General features: G+C 31.2%; 1 long non-coding RNA gene across 3 annotated transcripts in view; it reads right to left on the bottom strand.

The window, feature by feature from the left end:
• Positions 1–5032: 5032 nt before the first annotated feature.
• The window catches only part of LOC118444547 (uncharacterized), a 30503-nt gene continuing 17747 nt past the window's right edge, over positions 5033–17788 (bottom strand). For 2 of the 3 annotated variants that reach the window (XR_014983028.1, XR_014983029.1), the window contains exon 4: positions 5033–5329. This is a non-coding gene — a long non-coding RNA (uncharacterized LOC118444547). Of the gene's footprint in view, positions 5330–7997; positions 8229–17788 lie in introns of all 3 variants that reach the window. The other variant, XR_014983030.1, reaches the window with a different exon arrangement.

The following is a 17788-nucleotide window of genomic DNA, read 5'->3' as shown; positions in this document are numbered from 1 at the left end:
TTTTTTCTCTTCTCCTTTCTCCTTTTTCTATTTTTCTATTTTTCTTTTTTTTTTTTTTTTTTTTTACTTTTAAAAACGTTTACATTGAAATTCGTCGTAAAAATGAAGTAGATAAAATCAAATGTTACATTTATGTAACGTGAAAAGCGTATCAATCGATTTCTAATGTAACGAAAGAATCGAAAATATGGTTTAAACGAGACTCGAATAATAAAAACGATCAAGTAGATAAGGTACATTTTTATCACGATTTTAAAATGACTTTCTCGCATGATCAATCATCTCGACGCATTATCTGAAATTAGATCGTAACATTAAAATTCTTTATTGTTTTAACTATATACCATGGATTTATTAATGGACTATTAAAAAATTGTCCTTTATTGATTTATTTGAAATCTTTTTTTATCATTGTATACGCGTGACATTTAATGAATATCATTAGTTATCCACTTTTGAAATTAGTATTGGGATATATAATTACGAATGTTATTGTTCATTCACCTAAAAATAATAACACATAAATATATATAATAGTCTGTATACTTATATGCATATATGTATATATATACATATAATAGATATGTACGTATCTACATACGCGTTTGTGTGTGTATATATGTACGAATATTTTCTACACTCATTGTATATATTAATTTCACCTGACACATTTTGTTATAATTAAATGTCATTATTTGTATTTATAATGATTGAAATGTCATATCACATAGAGCTTGAGTCATATTATAAACTATATGCATTATCAAGGAATACCTTGGTTCTACATGAAATATACATTGAAATGAAGACGGATATGCCATTAAATAAGTGGCATTTTCATTTCCGTTGATTGAAATTTTGTCCATTATAATGCTTAAAGCTCAAAGTTGAAAATGATGAGAGCGAGTGTGATAGAGGAAACGGGATAAAGCTTTTAATACTGTGAAACATGCAATGGATAATAACATTAATTTAATGCCACGTGCTACCGATCCCATAATGTTAATCCGCCGGAGATAATTTATCATGTACATTTATATAACGAAGCCGGTCATTATGCGTGCATAATTAAGAATCATGAACTATCTCTTAATGCATTAAACTTCTTTTTTTTTTTTTTTTTTTATATATTTTTCCTTATTCTTATTATCCATTATTATCCATTTGCTTTCATTTCTGTCATTTCTATTCATACTATTAAAGTATTTTAAATTAATCAAATGGATAAATAGTCAGTAGATATGAATATTATTTTGATCAATATTTATAATAATATAACATTATCTAATATATAAATTCATTTATATAAATAATTAAACGGTGGTATTATAAATAATTCAGTGTCTCGATTATGTCTGGTTTGCATCTTGATTTAATATAAATCTCGATCCATTCATTTAAAATATTCTAAGATTATTATATTTGGAAATATTTTCATTAAAATACTAACAGTTTTTGTACTAATCTTCCGTATTATACATATTTTGTATAATACCCCGACCATTAATGTGAAGTATATTCAAAAAAAAAAAAAAATCAATCATTTTAATTACATTTCCATTTAATCGGTTGATATTTTTATTAATTAATATTAATCGTTTTGCAAAGCAAATGATTAAAAAAAAAATGCAAAAATGTAATAAATAAGTGTCAATGTTGCATCAGATTTTTGCATAACATATATTATCGATAATTATTATACTGATATTATTATACTGATATTTTATTATAGAATAACGAGCCCATTTGTTTGAAATAATGATCGAACGTTTAAAAATATTGATCCAGTAAATAGCCTTAAATGGTTAAAATAAAAAATTAAATAGTCTAAATAAAAGCAATTTTAATCGGTAAGATAAATCTATCGTTAAACTTTTTATCGGATCAGATAATTCCGACGATTTTTTTTCCAAACTTTTCCTACAAATTTATGAAATTTACGTACGGTTATAATATCTATAGGTTTAAATCGCATAAATTTTGTCTTTTTTTTATTTTTTTTTTTTTTTATTTTTTATTTTTTTTTTTTTTTTATTTTTAAATTACATTAGTATCAGCAGATACTACAATTCGAAAGTTTCATTTCTATGTTACCAGAATGGCGTCGTCTTTCCGGCTTGGTGACAAAGTTATACGAATATCAATAGCTATAATAACCACGACAATGCGCCAGCCGGCGCATTCGTTTCACAGCTGATGGTCGTGAGTAATGAAACGTAATAGCGTTTGACGATGAATAACCAAAATTATGAGCTTGTTACGATCGGTTGTTCGCTATTCGTTACATTAACAATTAAATTCGTTGGACCGTATAACATGGGGTACGATTGTTTGAATGCGTAGTTATTAAAAAATTATGAATTATTATTGGCTCTAAATGATAAGCATACGTAAAAAGTATATTAAACTATTAAGAAAAACATTCGCGATTCGATTTACCGAAACGTAATATAAAATATATATATATATATATGTGTGTGTGTGTATATATATATGTATATATAAAAGAAACGTACATATAGATGCACGCGAATAATAATAATAAAAAAAAAAAAGTAAAAAAAGAATAAAAAACCGAATAAAAATTAAAATTTTATTTTTCACTCACCATTACCGACGTACTCGTAAACTACATTACCATCCGAGAAAAAAGTATGGCCGATTTCTTGTCTCTCTCTCTCTTTCTCTTTCTCTTTTTCTTTTTCATTCGTTATGTCTATCCTTCGTCCACTCGTCATCTCTCTCTCTTTCTCTTTCACTCCACCATGTTTCCATATCACGTAACATAAAAAGAGACTGATTATCGTAATAATTACGAAACGTCTCGTCACGAAACTAACTCGTTTGCACTACACAAAATAGTGAACAACTTTGAGACGTCAAATTAATCACGATTTCGCGTAAATAATATTCGTAAAATTCGTTGAAAAAGAAATGACCTGACAGATCGCGTGTTCGTTCGAGACATTAATTTTATTTTCCGACTTATATCTCACGCACAAAACGATGCCACGTATCAACCGCATATCATCAATCGTAGATCATGATCTTAAAGATCGATTGATATGTAAGATTATTAATGCACGACGAAAGTTAAGATGAAATTATTCGTAATTACGAGTACGACGTGTTATAAATCGTGGTTCGCCCGAAACTAAGATGGCGCCCTTATAATAGTGGCGCGAAAACTATCTATGGAAATTACACTTATACGTTCGACTCTTCCTATTGGCTGTTGAAAAAATAATCATTTAGAAACTAAATTCGAGCATATCGATCGGAATAATAATAATAAAAGGAAAAATATTATCAGCGATTAAGAACTTTGGCATTTCGAATAATGATAGAAAATAAAATTTATATGGTCGCTCGAAAAATTATTATACGTAATATACGCGATAATTATACGTAATAATTGCACGTGAACATTATTTGACTACATTAAACAAAAGCTATTTCTACATACGAAGTCAAATGGGCGTTTTATTTTTTGTAAAATAAAATCCGAGAATATTTCCACAAGTTAATATTTTATGAATAACTAATTAATATATCGAATAAAATAGAAATTTCTTTGTAATAAAGTATATACGAATTACTATATGTAAATAAATAAAAAAAAAAAAAATAAATAAATAAAGAAAAAAGAGAAAAAAATTATAGTATACACTATATTATTTACTTCTTTTGTTTTCTTATTTTAATGTATAGAATCCATTCCTGCTGCACTTCCAACATGCAGCATTGCATTGGACACTCTGTATATATATATACATGTATATGCACATACATATTTATATACATCATATATATTTTAATAAATACATGTATGTATCTGTGTATCTTTCTTTTTTACGTCTATCCTTTTTTTTTCGTTTCCTTTTCCTTTATTATTATTACTATTTTTTTCTTTTTGTTTTCTTTTTTTTTTATAATTACCATGTCGTTGAAGAAAATAAGATTAAAAAAAAAAAAAAAGGAAATAGCTGCCAGCGACAGGGTTGGTACACTTCACAGGACCGTATATAATACGGAAGTATCATGCAGCAGTGCTAGTGAAGTAACAGTAGAAGTAAAAAATAAAACGTTTGTCGACATCTACAAATGCCACTCTTTACTTGGAACAGATATTGATACCTTTTCGTAGCACTGCTTCTGCAAGAAAGCTTTTAATAAAATGGTAAAGAAGTGTTATACGTCATCGTAAAAAATGGCACGTCGTGTATTAAATAGAAAAAGAAATATGTATTGATCTTTTTATCCTCTTCGCCGAATAATTTACGGTCCTCTCTCTCTCTCTCTCTCTTTCTTTCCCTCACATCCTCTCTCTCTCTCTCTCTCTCTCTGTCTTTCTCTTTGTATGCTTTTTCTGAAAATAATAAATAAATGAATATGACGTCAATGGAAGTCCTTCTTGAGAAGACATATCTCGTTCAATATATTTAGAGAGCTTTGATGCTAAATTTTAGTCGATTCGTAATAATATTTCCAATTAGTAACTATACAAAGAGAATGAATGAATGGGTTGAAAAGAAAGAGAGAGAGGGTGAGGGAGAGAGAGAGAAAGAGAGTGAAAGAGAAAGGTTAACGAGTTTCCACAATTCTAATTAGTTATGGTGGTAGATACGACGTTGAGTACAAAAGCACAGTCGTTGTCATTGTTACTAACAATACAATTGTCCATTCTTTGACGAGTGCATATCTTCGTTCAAACAATACCATTACGTAGTTTACCTTTGAGTAAGTTTTATCGATAATCAAGCAAATACCATCGTCTCGCGTCTATTCTTCAATTTAATCGCTCATTTATTATTTACTTCTCAAAATTATTTACATTTCTACGAATAATTATGAATATTAATAGGCATATTTCTTTTCCCCACTCCACCCCTTTTCTTTTTCTTTCTTTTTTTTTTTTTTTTAAATACACAATTATAAATATACGTATGTTATAAATACGTTCTAAAGATATAATTATAAAATGTTATGATATTTCATTAAAATAAATATAAAATCATTACTCGACGTGAAACAATTTGATATCAATGAATTATTTACGAAATATTTATAACGCTAGAAATATTTCTTTTTTTTTTTTTTTCACGATAAAATATCGACGAATTATATATATTCTCTTTTTATCATTAACATGTTCGCGTTCTAATCCGCGTTCAAACGTCACTCCTTTTGAAATACCAATCGGGGATTTTCTTCTCTCTTAAGCACTCAAACAAAGACACGAGGGACGTTAGGTTGCTTGCCACTATTCCGACGTTCGTGGATCCTAGATGGTTGGTACAGTCTACGCCATTTTGGTCTCGGTGGGATACTGTAATACGAAATACACTATCGTTGATGAAAAGTGAAAAGTGCCAATGTGAAGACTTTATTTTTAAGATATAGAATCGATAGAGAAAAATAGAATAAAAAGAAAAAGAGAAAAGAGAAAGAAAGAGAGAAAGGAAATACATTAATCTTTTTCTTCTTCTTCTTCTTTTTTTTTCTTTTTCTTTTTTTTGCGATCGCCCCACCTCCTCCCTCATCGTCGTATAAGAAAAAAAAGAAAAAAAGAATTGCAAGTGAATCATTCAAAGATGAAAAGAAAAACATGAATACAATATTATAACAAACAGAAAATGAATTACAAAAGGAATCAGTAATTGTAATTAATGAAATGATAATGATTAGACAATTAGAGAGAGAGAGAGACAGAGAGAGAGAGAGAGAGAGAGAGAGAGAGAGAGAGAGAGAGAGAGAGAGAGAGAGAGAGAGAGAGAGAGATTAGTGTTAGGAAAGCAACCTTACGGAAGCATGCACGTAGACAGAGGAAAATCGATCAATCGCATAATAGCGAGTATACTACGTTAACAGCTTCTAAAGCGAAAGCACCCTTGACCTAGGTCCAGGTGGCTTAGATAGTGTGCTCCATTGAGACAGGTTGTATTAGTACACCTGTCAACACCTGCTGCTCCCCGTTTGAATCGCATTGATAGTCGATTAGCATAAGCACCCGTATTCTCTCTTATCTACTATAATAGTAAACTCTATGTATACTTATTCTCAAAAATCATCATGAAGCTTTTTAATTCACAAATTTTATAATTATTTCAATTGATCATTTAATTAAAATTGACGTTATAATTGACTTTCGTCAAATTCTTTTATGACTTTGTTTAGTTTAAAAAAGAAAAAGAAAAAAAAATAGAAAAATGAAAAAAAAGAAAGAAAGAAAGAAAGAAAGAAAAAGAAAGAAAAGAACGAAAAGCAAAAAAAAAATAAAATCCCCCCCACCACACCCCACAATTTTATACTATAAACAAAATCATTCACTCAACTTTACACTTTTAACAGTTTAACCATAACGAGAATTTGACTCTTGTTTCCTATAGATTGTAACTATTGCCCAAATTGTCCCATACGAATTCACATATTTATATGCGTACACACACACACACACACACACATACACACACATATACACATACACATACACACAGGAACACTCAATAGATACACCGATCGATATATCAGTGACCTTTGTTAGGGTAACTAACCTATGGACCGGACGATGTTGCTCGTTAATTAACAATTGCTTAATAACGCGATAAAAGCGATTATATTACAATCGAACGAGTGAAACGAAGGAACAGGAAGAAAGGGGGGAAGAGGGAGAGATGTAAGTTATCTCAGTTGTACGATTTAATGTTGCTTCAATGAGAATTCAATCTTTCTCTAAAGTTAAGATACATAAAGGATATAATTAAAAAAAAAATAAAATAAAATAAAATAGTGAATTATATACATATACGTATATTGGTATATACGTATATATATATGTGTATGTATATACAGTGAAAGAAAGAAAGAGCAAATCTATGGCCCATTTATAATAGACAGAGAGGATGGTGAGAAATCATGTTTGAAGAGGATTCCAGAGGCGCACTTTATCTCCGGACACGTTCTTATCGGTGACAGGAGCAAACTGACGCTGTGTGCTTCCGAGCTTATGAATGAAACATGGACGGCTGCCTTAGTAGGAACGGTGAAAAAAACATGAGGAATCGCTCGATCTCGCTGGATCATTAGTTCGTGAAAAAAAAAAAAGAGAAAAAAAAAAGAAAAAGAAAGAAAAAGAAAATAGAAGAGAAAAGAAAAGAAAAAGAAGAAAGAGTAGAGAACGTTAAAAAGTACAAATGTAGTCGTTTATCGTTATTATTTCGTTTATTATAATAATAATAATAATCATAATAATCATAATTGCTATTATTATTGACATTGTTGTTATTATTACTATTATTATTATTATTATTACTTTTATTCTTATTATTATTATTATTATTATTATTATTATTATTATTATTATTATTATTATTATTATTATTATTATTATTATTATTATTATTATTATTATTATTATTATTATTATTATTATTATTATTATTATTATTATTATTATTATTATTATTATTAGAATCGGTAAATCCAGGCAAATTTCGCTTCGACGCCCAATTTCATTCGAGCTAGCGTCCGTAACAAATGATGAATATCGCTTCGGTCTCCATACCTAGCAGCTACCTACTGCGCACACGATGTAGCAAATGTATCAAAATCAGATTTGCCCTGGCCTCGTTCGACCCACGCAGTTCCGATTATACTGCGCTCATTACCGAGCTATACCATTCAATTCTACAACCATGCGAATCTAATGGTTTCGTTCGAAATCAAAAGAACAAATAATCATTCGATTTGTTATATGCATATGTATGTATGCATGTATATATGTATGCATGTCTATATACACACACACACACACACACATATATATATATATATATATATATATATTTTGTACTGTTGAAAATAATTCTTCTTTCTTTTTCTTTCTCTCAACAATTATTATATATTCAGGATAGAATGGTTTTTCCCCTTCTGAATGTTAGAGAAGGAACCGTTTAGAAAGCCATTAGACAGATTTTCCGGGGGTACGAAAATCCCACCTCTTTCGAGAAAACAATACATTTCCTAACTCCGCTGTGAAATGGGAAGCTGTTTCGACGCGCAAAGCCTCTTGACGAGACGGTGCGACGGTGGTTGCCAAGGAATTAGCACCACTTCATGAATTATAGCCGCATCCTTGGTGAAAATGAGAGGAAAAGCTCTTGCTAGCTTCAGCTCGTTCTCATTCTCGTTCTCGTTCTCGTTCTCGTTCCCGTTCTCGATTTCCTCGTCTGGAAAATTAAGAGATTTATATTCGAAGGCCGTTCTAAACGATGCAGATAAATCTCTCGATTCTAGCGATCTCTTCTCCAATATCCCTACGACTTATTGCACATGAGCTAAGAGGGTAAAGAGGGTGAAATGGGAGTGGGAGGATAGATAGAGAGACAGGGTAGGATGGTATACAAAGACGGAAGGGAGGATACGGAAGGAGGGACCGAGGATTGAAGAGTAGAAAAGAAAGAGGAAAGGGTGAAAGGACATGGGGGAAAGGATAAGGAAGGGAATAATATCCATCCTTTACGCGCTTTCCATAGAAAACTTCAAAATTGTCAGCATTGTGCTTACGCGATCGTGGATGAATAGGCACTAAACCGAGCGTGTATCGTTCGCCTTCATACAGGATGTACCCATAATACGTGGTCATAACTTTGATAGAAGATAGGTGCGTTCGATGGATGAAAATAATCCACAAAAAAAAAGAAAAAGAAAAAAGAGAAAGAAAGAGAGAAAAAAAATTAAAATAAGAAAAAATAGAGAGAGAGAGAGAGAGAGAGAGAGAAAGGAGAAAGTACTCGAAGAAAAATAAATGTTTCACTTTATTCGTGCAGCTACGTCGAAGAGTATGAAAGAGAAAGAAAAAAAATAAATAAATAAAAGAAAAGGCTTGATAGATAAAAGTCTCGATTACGATAATGTTATATATAATGTTCGATTTAATTGACGTACATATGAAAGATTATTCGAACGCGCCAAATATGAATTTGATTTGAAACGAAAACTTTATATATATATATGCAATATGATAGACTTTCGTATATCACCGTTCGTTAAATATCACATTGCGATAACTTCATCGGAAGCGTCATCAAATGAATGTCTCGAAGGATTCGAGTTAAGATTTATATCATGGAGAAAAAATAATAGCCATCTTTCTACCTTTCTCTCTCCCTCTCTCTCTCTCTCTCTCTTTCTCGCTTACGATATCACCTTAAAGGAAGAACGTTCTGCCTTCGTCGTAAATTTTGCGAAGGTTCTACTGCTACAAACACGAAGAGGCAGGTAATATCTCAACAAAAATGACATCTTTCCTATAGTTCTCTCTCTTTTTCTACTCCCCCCTCTCTCTCTCTGTCTCTCTCTGTCTCTCTCTGTCTCTTTCTCTCTCATTTTGTCTACCCGTGTCTGCCTCTCTATATCTATCTATCTATCTATCTATCTATTCATTTATCTATCTATCTATCTGTCTATCCATCTATCCATCTATCTATCTATCTCTCACTTTCTTTCCACTCTTCTTCTCGTTCATTCGTTCGAGACAGTACTCTGAGATTTCTGAACGACATCTCGGAAAATATGACAAGCGGAACAGGATTATTATCGTTTCGCGCTAGATAGAAAGGATCGTTGATGTGTACCGAATAGCTAATTTCGCTGACATTATCTCCGTGCAGCACGCTAGGTTAACGTATATAACAGAATATAATTCGCAGGCTCACTTCACAGTGTGAAGCGGGGATTACCTTCCGTGGAAATAATACGTTCCATACTCGTGAACAGGTTAGAGATCGAGCTAACGCTTATAATGCCCATCAATGAAAATTGATTTTTCAATCAATCGCGTCAATCAAAATTGATTCTTCAATAGTGTGTAAATGATAATTCATTTTTCGATATTTCATCGAGTCAAAGTGATTCGATAAACAAATATATATTTATATTATATATATATATATATATATATATTTATTTATTTTGAAATAACTCTTAGAGTTGCAGAAGAATTTGTAAAATATAAATTTTATAAAGAAAAATATTACCAGGATTATAAAAAATTGTAATCACTTTAATAGTGAATTTGCATTGATATGCATTTTATATTATTATAATAGTGTTATATGAATATTTGCAATATATAGTAGGATAAAAATAGTCCGTTCTTTAGATCATATTATTCAATTACATGTTATCTCATGTTTTATCCTTTAGATTCTATATATATAAATATATATTACGTGTATAAGTGAATATAATATTATATCAATTTTATAATAATTCACAGCTTGTCCGTTTATTAAAATCCAATAACTTTTATACATACGATTGTAATCAATTCCATATTTGTATTTATCGACGTCATAAATTTAATCGATGATTCCATTGAAACATTTTTATACAATTCTAATCTTTCCATGTAACAATATCAAGGTATAATAATACGCTGTAAATCCATAAATAACATCGAAATGAAATGCATGCCATGTTGGTCGATAAAAAGTGCATATGCGAGGAAGGATTGAGGGTTGAGAGATAAGGTAAACAAAAAAAAAAAAAAAAAAAAAAGAAAAGAAAGAAAAAGAAAAAAAAAAAAAAACAAAGAGAGAGAGAGAGAGAGAGAGAGAGAGAGAGAGAGAGGGAAAAACAGAAGAAAAAAACAACAACAAAAAAGCAGAGAAAAGGAAAAGAAAAAGGAGAAAAAAGACAGAATAAAGAAAAGAAAAAAAACAAGAAGAAAAAGAAAAAAATAGAGAAAAAGAAAAGAACAAGGGAAGTATGAGGGGGAGAGAAAGAGAGAAAAAAATAAGAGGGATAGTATGAGAAAGAGATAGAAATAAGAAGAATAAGAGAAGAAAAGAGGAAAGAAGAGAAGCACCACTGCCTATCTCTCCTTTCAATAAGATTCCGCGTGAACGAACGGTGGCTCATGCCAGACGCGAAGTCATGCTGGCATATTGAGAATTCGAGCTGGCTTCTATATATATATACTTATATATATATATATATATACGTGAATGTGCATGTATATATATATATATATATACATATATATATATCTATCTATCTATCTATCTATCTATCTTTATCTCGCTCTCTCTCTCTCTCACTCTCTTTCTTGATCTCGATCTCGATTTCTCTCCCTTTCTAGTCCACGCTTTCGTATATTCGCTTCTAAGAGGAATGCCGTTCTGATCTCTCTCGATTTGCCAAAACGGCACATCTGCTCTACCGTTTGCGTACTTGAGAACGAAGTACTTACTCGTGGCTCCATCTCTCTCTCTCTCTCTCTCATTCTCCTTCTTATTCTCTCTCTTATTCTCTCTCTCTCCCTCTCTTTCTCGTTTGCTTCACTGGACCGATCCGGAGATACGATCTTTCCCCCCAACGTGATTTATCGTCCAGCGAGAATCGCATTTCCAATACCGCTGTCTTACCGATTAAACGTCTTTGCGGAGAATAAGACAAAGAGAAAGATAGAGATATAGATATATAGATAGTTAAAGAGAGAGAAAGATAAAAGGAGGAAGAGAGAGAGAGAGAGAGAGAGAGATAAAGGGAGAGAGAAATTCGTTCGAGTTTATGCGAGATTAAGCTTTTTCTTATATCCTAAATGAGTAAGAGAAAGAAAAAGAGATTGATAGGAGAGAGAGAGAGAGAGAGAAAAAGAGAGAGAGAGAGAGACTGGACCAAATCGACAAAACATATAGGTACTATTCTATAGTCAATCTATATAAACCAAAGGGATCATTTATGCACGTCTCGATGCTTTAATTACGATCACGGATAGAAAGATTAAAGGTAGGATTAAATCAAAACGACATTTAAATCAATTTATAACCTAAAGTAAACACAAATAGTTTATATAGTGATCGATTTATAATATTATTTATTATCAGAATAAATGAATGAATGAATGAATGAATGAATGAATGAATGAATGAATGAATGAATGAATGAATGAATGAATGAATGAATGAATGAATGAATGAATGAATGAATGAATGAATGAATGAATGAATGAATGAATGAATGAATGCAGGATTGAATGAATGAATGAATGAATGAACGAACGAATGAATGAATGATCGAATGAAAGAGAAAGAAAAAGATAGAGACTGAGATGTATATATATACATAATACATATGTAATACATATATATATATATATCCCTTATTATACAGTTTCTTCGACCAGAGAGAATCATTTGTTAACGTCTGGCTACTATAATTACAAGCAGAGAGATATCTACGTAATTAAAGAGAAAATGTATTAATGAGTTGTCTTAAGCAAAAATTGATTTCACATCGTTCCTTATATATCCTCGTTTATTTTAAGAAAAAGAAATGAAATTCTTTGTATTATAAAATTAACATTAAGCTAACTGGAAAATTTTTTGTCAGGATCTTAATTACAGGATGAACCAGGATTTAATGGGCGATTTAAAAAAAAAAAAAAAAAAATCAATTACTCCTTCTCGAAACTTTTTAAGCTAATCTCTTATTTCTTTCTTTTCACATTATAAAACATTGCAAGTTTAGAAAGTTTGATTTCATTCTGTGTTTTTAGAAGAAAAAAAAAAAAAAAAAAAAAGAGAAAAAAATCTCGTAAATAAAATTTAAATGCGTATAAGAAAATCAATCGCTGTTGCGTTAGTGAAATTTTTCTTTCAAAAGAATCTAATAATTTAAAAAAAAAAAAAAAAAACAAAAATAAAAACAAAAAAAGAAAAAAAAACGAGAGAGAGAGAAAAAAAATGAACAAAGAAAAGAGAAAAAGCAAAGAAAGATAAGAAAAAGTAAATGATCAAATGTTATCAACATATTTGTCGTTTCTTTTAAAACGTTTCATAAGAAGAACGAGCTCATGGAAAAAAAAACGTCTGCAACGATGGTTCGATGGTAATACGTTAGTAAAGAAACGTACGACATCCATTTCTCACTTTGGCAAGTTCGCGGTCGCGAGAACGATCGTAACGGAGTCATCTTGTTTGCGATCAATTGGGAATTCCATGAAAGATGGATGATGGTCTACGAACTCGGACAACCAAAGTAAAAACTTGATGCTATTCGTTCGGATACTTCAACTACGTACTATAGCGAGAAACGGCTAAATTCTCTCTCTCTCTCTCTCTCTCTCTCTCTCTCTCTCTCTCTCTTTTTCTTTCTGTTTCTCTTTCTAGATTTCTATCTCTTGATCCTCCTTTCAACGAAACGATTACAGGCCTTTTCCTATATACCAACATCACTAGCATAGCCTTTTCGCAAGGTCAAAAGAAAAATACATTGAAACTATACAGAGAACATTCGATGCGGTACCGATATGCTTTGATCTATATTCCTCCTCTATTTACATGATCGTGTATGAATAGAATACATGTTTTCTATGTAATCTTCGATATATGTATGTACCTTACATATATCTATATAAAATGTCTGCCTAAAGATACCATCCGCAAAATGGAGAATATCATTTTTTTTATATCATTTTTATCTAAGCACAATATATTTCTAAACAATTTCTCAAAATAACTACTTTTATATTACAATGAAAAAGAAAAAAGAAAAGTGAATTTTATTTATATACTTTATATATAAATCATGTTTATATATATATATATATATATATATATATATATATATATATATTACATAAGTTATGTTCGTTTATATCTTTAAAAATCTATTATCGATATCAATAATCAAGTTTTTAACATCATCCAGTGTCGTTAATTAACGCAATTAACTTTAGGGTAGAGTTCCTAACATTAGACAACAATTTTAACACAGTTGTGTAAAAAAATATGTTTACATCTTGAAAAATCGATCGAATTTTCGATAATCGATATCGATAATCGAGTTTTTAGTACCACCTACGGTTTAATTAACGAAACTAACTTTAAAATCGAGTTCCCAATATTAGGAAACAATTTTAACACAGTTGTGAAAAAAGTAATATATTTAAATATTGAAAAATCTGTCGAATTTTTCGATAATCGATATCAATGATTGATTGATGAGTTGCCTAACAATAGGCAATACTATTTGCACAGACTAAAATATAAAAAGTAATTTTTCGAGATATTGAAAAATCAACAGTATTTTCCATAATGAATGTCGATGATTGATTAATGAGTTCTAATCACTAATTATTTCATTAGTTATACTAACTTATTGGCTTAAAATTCCTAACAATATTTCTAATAAAGATGTATAATAAATATTTTTAATAAAGATGTATAATAAAAAAAGAAAAAAAAGAAAAAAAAAAAAAAAGAAGAAGAAATAATAAGACAAATCCTAATTAAAAATTTTCAAGAATTACGATAAAAAAAAAAAAAAATTAAATATTTCCTTTCTTATTAATTGTTAATGACTAATAATTCTCATGGAACATATTTCTATCCAAATAATTAATTACATTGGCTACGTTTTAACGAATAAAGGAAGAGACAATCTGTAACATTTCCGATTGGATTCCTACGATCTTACGACTTATCTCAGAGATTAGAGAAGGAAGAAAGGAAAAAGAAAGAACCGGTTGAATTCCAACGTAAAGTCGAACCTTATCACACGTTTCGATGTGTCCTCGAGCAAGTAATGGCCGTTCAAGCTCCTTTTCGTAAAGCCCATTCTCGATCCCGATTTCTCTCGACATTTCGTCCTCGTAGAAATTCTCACTTGTGGTTCTCCGAGAATTCCTACTCGAGAATTGCGTGGTAAGATCGTAAACGTCGAGAATCAAAGTCGAACATAACGTCACGCTCGAGGGAACTTTACTCAGAGGGGAGAGAAAAAAAATGAGGGGAGGAGAGAGAGAAAGAGAGAGAGAAAGAGAGAGAGAGAGAGAGAGAGAGAGAGAGAGAGGGAAGAACATAAAATGAGATAAAATACAAAGAGAGAGAGAAAGAGAGAGAGAAAAGGAAAAAAGTAGGGAAAAGAAAAAAAAAAAAGAAAAATATGAAACGAGTAATTTCATTGCCCGTAAAATGTTATTGCTGTTACTGTTAAATCGAAATAAGAAAAGAAAAGGAAAATGAAGAAGAAGAGGAAGAAGAGGAGAGAACAAAAATCACATTTCAAATGTAACTTCAAAATACGTTCTCACAAACTCGTAAGGAAATTCGTAACTCAACGAACTATCTACGAAGTGAAATCCGAAGTTTTAAGTGAATGAGAATCTCTCAACGAGAGGCCTATGAAAGCATGAAGTTCGACTTCATTTTGCGAAATTACCAGCTCGTATACGTGACTGCCGTCGTACGACGCGTTCTGCACATCAACGAGTATCAAATATGAACGTATTAGACGAAAAGAGAGAAAGAAAATGAGAAAAAGAGAGAGAGAGAAAGAGAGAGAGAGAGAGAGAGAGAGAGACTCGAAGAAAGATTATGCTATCCTTTCGAAAATAAAATGATGCTTTTACGTTGCAGGAAATAAAAGAAAAAAATGAAAAAAGAAAAAAAATAGAATAAAATAAAACCAGAACGAGAGTTCCTATCGCTGGTAAGTAACAATATAAAAATGGAGAGAAAATTCATGGATCGAACGAGATATATTATAAATTCGGAACTCTTTCCTTCCCTCTCTCTCTCTCTCTCTCTCTCTCTCCCACTGTATTCGCATTTTATCTAGAGTAAAGTAGATATATATATATATATACATATATATATATGTGTGTGTGTATAACATAGGTAGAGTAACGACGGGTTGGTCGTTTCAAAAATCGTGTATGTATTATGCGAAGCTGACGGCTTCGAAAGTAGAAATTCGTTCGAGCTTGGCCACGTACCTGTCTTTCTCTCTCCTCTCCTCTCCTCTCCTTTCCTCTCTCTCTCTCTCTCGCACATTCCCACACACACTTTACGTTAGCTTTGATCTTCGCTTCAAAGTGCATAGTGCATGAGATTCGACACGGTGGAAGGAAGTAAAACTTATACATACTCTAAAGTGAAGCTTAGCGAGAACATTTTACTCACAGATGGAATTTCAAAAAAAAAAAAAAAAGAAAAAAAAAAGAAAAGAAAAAAAAAAGGAATTATAAAATCTAGTTACTCCATTTGATACACTCTCTATCTATCTATCTATCTATCTATCTATCTATCTATCTATTTATCTATTTATTTATCTCTCTTTCTCTCTTTCTTCATCTCTTATTCTATCACACTTATTCCCTCTATTTGTCTATCCATCTTTCTTTCGAAAGAAGTCACGTGGAATTTCATGATAACGAATAGATCAAGCTTAAGCATCATAAAACTAATGGCAGGAGAAAATATTAGAAATTCATCGTCTAGATAGTTGCAAGCTGGTGGTTAAGTGATAAATGAAAATTCTTCCGGAAAATTAATGTGGTTAGAAGTGGGACGTTATCAAATCTTACGCAGGTATGCTGAGTATACACACGTATGCATATATATATATATACATAGATATATATATATATATATATATATATATATATATATATAGATATATATGTGTGTATGTATGTATGTATTTGTGTATGTATTTGTGTACGTATGTATGTATGTATGTATGTATGTACGTATGTATACAGGAGCCATGGGGTAGCTTGGTCGAGCCTTGGAAATAGAAACTCGTCGTTCGAGGTCGTTGACCCTTTGTGCCCTAGGGTTGCTCACAAGTCGCACTCGATACATATCTCCTGCAAACTAGGGAGAACGCGTAAGGGATGCAACATTGTCAACAGCCTGAGCAAGATGTATCTCGATTTGAATGTGTTCAATGCATGGTGAATCCCTTTCTCTCTCTCTCTCTCTCTCTATATATATATATATATATATATATATGTGTGTGTGTGTGTATCTATCTATCCATCTCTCTTTGTAAAATTTCCGGGATCTCGGGAAATAGTACAAAATGGTCGTGGTTAATCCTTAGCGTCTAATACAAGCTTTCCTATTAATTTCCATGTACAAAGATAATCCCTCTAGAGTCCGTTAGTTTCGCCATCGTCACCATCAACCGCTAACAAAGTCAACGCTTGCGACTAGAAAATTAATGTCTCAAATTAATTCACCTCAAAATCGATTACCTATATATATATATATATATATATATATATATATATATATATATATATATAGGTAATCCATATATATCCATATATATATATATATGGATAATTCCATTTTTCTTTCCCATTTTTTTCATTTTTTAATTCTCTTTCCTTTTTTCTTCCTTTAATATTTCATCAAATAGAACAAAGCAATATAGAAATTCGTGAAATTCGACTAAAGGGCTTCGAAACGCGAATATGTCCATACATAAATATATATATATATATATATATATATATATATATATATACATATATATACATAGTAACGTTATATAATGATAAATGTATGGGAATCTAGGAGCAAGTATAGCGAAATTTTACTCTCACTCCCATTCCCTCGTCCCCTAATCGTCCACCTGAATCCTTCCCCACCTACAACTCATACCTCACCCTACCACTCAACCCCATCCCTTGGCAAATATTTCCGGTTGCAACGTAATTGCGGGCGGCCGCTAACGAATTTACTTTTCAACGAGATACGACAGAATAGAGACAGAGAAATTAATTATTATTGACAGAGTAATCGGTAGGAAAGTGGATATGGATCGGATCTGTTCGCACGCAAAATAACTATCGTTTTACTCGTTGATCGTACGTCTACCACAGTCGACGTTTCCTGTAGTACGTTTTAAATGGACACACACGTTTCTATATTATCAGAGGATTTTCCTGTAATTTAAATCGCTACGATGAATCAATGAATAAAAATGG

Source organism: Vespa mandarinia, chromosome 15 (assembly GCF_050613455.1).
Source record: "Vespa mandarinia isolate Hongniang chromosome 15, ASM5061345v1, whole genome shotgun sequence".
NCBI lineage: Eukaryota > Metazoa > Arthropoda > Insecta > Hymenoptera > Vespidae > Vespa > Vespa mandarinia.
Note: the sequence above shows the minus strand (reverse complement) of the source record. Positions and strands in the feature narration are given on the sequence as shown.